Below are 3,448 nucleotides of genomic sequence, written 5' to 3'. Positions count from 1 at the left end.
CAGTTGGCAGGTCCAGAATTGCTACAAAGTGGTTCCTGGAACACTCTTCTAAATTTAAACACTTCCACTGGCCACTAAACTCCCCAGATTTGAACATTGAGCTTATCTGGTATGATTTGCAATGTGCTGCTCAGAAAAGATACTCACATAGCCCTCTATGCAGCATTCACAGTGTCAATTCCTTCCATCACTACTTCAGACAATAGTCATGCCCATGAGGCACAATCGATTACTAAACTTAGACAGCACTGTACAACTGATGCGTGTTATGAAGATATAACATACTTTGCTCAGAGACAATAAAAGTGTGTGGGTAAATACTTAAATCAAAACTGAACATGAATGCCCAATAATAGAGTTAAGTTCCAATATTTGCAGCTGTTGCTATGTAGATGAAGTTTACTTTTAAAAACAAGAGTAGAAGGCTTAGATATATCATGCAAGATTATTTATAGTGATATTAATGTAGGTAAGATGTAAAGAGAGATAGGGGGGCAGGTTTTTTTTTTTAATTTAATTATTTTTGAAATATAAAGCCTTCATAGTTGTGAAGGCAAGATTTGTCATTGAGCAAGTAGACTTTTGCTGTATCTATGTTGAAAGATATTTCAGTTCCTTCAAGAAAGTCAGATTTCTTGCCTGGTTCTTTTCTACACTGATTGCCACAATTCTTGCCCAGTAACTCATTCTGCAAAGTCAGATTTGTTTTGGATGTTAAGACAGAGTGCATCCCTGTGCTTCTACCAGTTTGTTTATTGCAGAAGTTTGGACATACCTGACTTGTGATATTCTTGCTTAGTGCTTTCAGTATTGTGTTGCTTGTGAAGAAGCTTATTTTTATGTCATACAACTTGAAGAGGTTGGCATGAAATCTTCCTTGAGGAAGGTCAGCTTATTACAAAGATGGTCTTTCTGTTTGTGGGTGGTTGGTTTAATTTATGCATTACAGCGGGAATGTATTCATAACTGGAGGCAGCTGATTTTACAATTTGTGTTTCTTTTTATCTTTCACTTGTATCCATTGGATCTTTACGCATGTGATTAAACATTCTTCTGAAGAACACATTTTTATATTGATATGGATGGTAACCCTGGTAATTGTAGAATTTTATATAAAAGTTTTGTTAATGTTTCATTCCTACAGTGACATGAATTGAATTTTGTGGTGTAATTTATTAATTTCTTCAGCTAGATTTTCCATTTCCTTTGGTTGTTCTGTTGAAAATAACGAAATGAGAGTGTCGCAATTTTCTGTATTCTCAATGAATAAACTTATTCTAGGTCCCTACAGCTGTTGTGTGATAATCTAGTGTAAATTCCTGCAAATAAGAAAGGGATTTTGAACTCATGTCCATATAGTTTCCATAAGCTGCACTCATATGCGATACTTATAGAAATGATTCTGGTTGTTATTGAGTACAGTGGTTCTACCTGACAGCAGTTTCTATTGATTTAATGCATTTGCTGTCCCAATAGTAATTTTTGCCAGGACCTGCCAAGAATAACACTGCTGCCTTCCGACAGTTCTCTCAAAACCCGGTGATGTAAGCACGGGCATTAGAATGCTTTTGAGTCTCACAGCGAGACCACTAACAAGGTTTTGCCCCCTGCTGAACACCAAACCCACAGACAGTCTGGTTTTCTTTTTGTGAAAGTGAAAATTGAACCATTGTGGGTGCTATGATTGTCAGTTTCCATTAACATGACACAAGCAGAGTGGCAGGTATTATAAAAAACGGTGCCATATCTTGGCGAACTTCTTTGATTTGTTAAGCACTGCCCTAAAAACAGCAGAATGCCAAAGTTATGAGGTGATGCGAGATATTATGCTTGATATCATTACAGCCCACTATAAACTAGAGATTGTTTCTGCCAAGTAATCAAAATGTGGTCCATAAAGAAACTTTGTTATTCCAGTAGGCAGCGGGTCATTGATGTTTAGTATGCTTGAGAGCTGTTCTTTGTTCACACAGTGTTACTCATGAAAAATGACATCTTAGGCATGTATTGACCTAACCAATGACAACTGGCTTTGGCGAAACTTATTACTAGTCAATACCTGTTATGTGTTCAGTTAATGAATTTACACATTTGTCTATCTGGCATAGCAGTTCACAATATTTTTCCCTTTCTTCTGTGGTGGTTTGTTCTCTCACACCCCTAATCAAGAGGACCAACTGTCATGGTCTTAAATAGTCCTTGATTGGCATACATAATCCTTCCTAGTGTCTCTAGATCTTTCAAAGGAACATAAATATCTCACTTCATTTTTCTGTCTCTTCTCAGCCTTGAGAACCCAGTTCCGTGCACCACCAAGATTATATAGCCACTGGCCTAATTGGAGTGATTCTCACACATTCTAATTTCTCATTTCATCGCCTTTTAGTTTTTTCTTTGCTTTCTACTAAATCACAAGTTCTAGAAAACTTGTCTATTTAGTAAAACATATGCTCCCAACATAAAGGAACTTGCAGACCACACAGAAGACCTGAAAATTTAGTTTGATTTTGGAGCAGAACAACTGGTGTTGGCAGTAAAAAATTTTATAATTTTGGTGTGGAGCAACCTTACTTACCTTCTATTGTTGTGACAGAAATACTAATAAACATTTAACATGTATTTGGTCCAAAGAAGTTTATTTCTACAGTTTCTGCTAGGATGCCATTGTTTATCAGTGAACAATGTAAACCACAAAAAAGTAAATGAGAATAATAGGGTTTAGGAGCATACTTGTCACAACCATTGTAGTGGAAGTGCTTCTGCTATGACTAACATTGTGTGAATGTTTCTAACTGGATGACAGTAAGACCATGGTCAGTACTGGAACCTGAAAGTACCTTATCTTGCTTCTGCCCTTCTGCAGTAATATAAAAATGAAACAGAGTGTCTTCCAGTGTAGAATTTTAACATTTTAAAGTAGTTCCTAGAACATGTTTCAGTATTCAGGTTGCAAAAGAAATTTTTGGAGCATCTGTCAACGTTTTCAATTGTATAACTGTGTCAAAATGTACGTACGTCTTGTTCAGCAGTATTCAGTTTGTAAATATTTCAAGAGAGATGCTCTTTTTAATTTATTAAATGCCACATCAGTAAAGTGGCAATCTATGGGATCAAATTGAGGCAGTTTTAATATTGGAACTGGTATGGCCTACAGATGCACCATTGGTTATTTATACTAAACACAAGCCTTAGAACAAAATGAATAGCACTGAATGTAAACAAAATTTGAAACAGGTAAGTGCTGGCACAGATTGCATTGACTTGTTTATCGAGTTTTGTATTGTCATCAGAGCTAATAAAGTTATTGCCAATAACAATGAACATGAAGGAGTTATAAGTCTGTCTTGTATCAATTGGCCAAAATTGAAAACTAATCGGTTAATGTGAGAACAAGGGGACATAAGTGACAACATAATCTGGATCTTGGTGAAACAAACTCAAATGAATA

The sequence above is a fragment of the Schistocerca gregaria genome, unplaced genomic scaffold, assembly GCF_023897955.1.
Source record: "Schistocerca gregaria isolate iqSchGreg1 unplaced genomic scaffold, iqSchGreg1.2 ptg000577l, whole genome shotgun sequence".
NCBI lineage: Eukaryota > Metazoa > Arthropoda > Insecta > Orthoptera > Acrididae > Schistocerca > Schistocerca gregaria.
Note: the sequence above shows the minus strand (reverse complement) of the source record.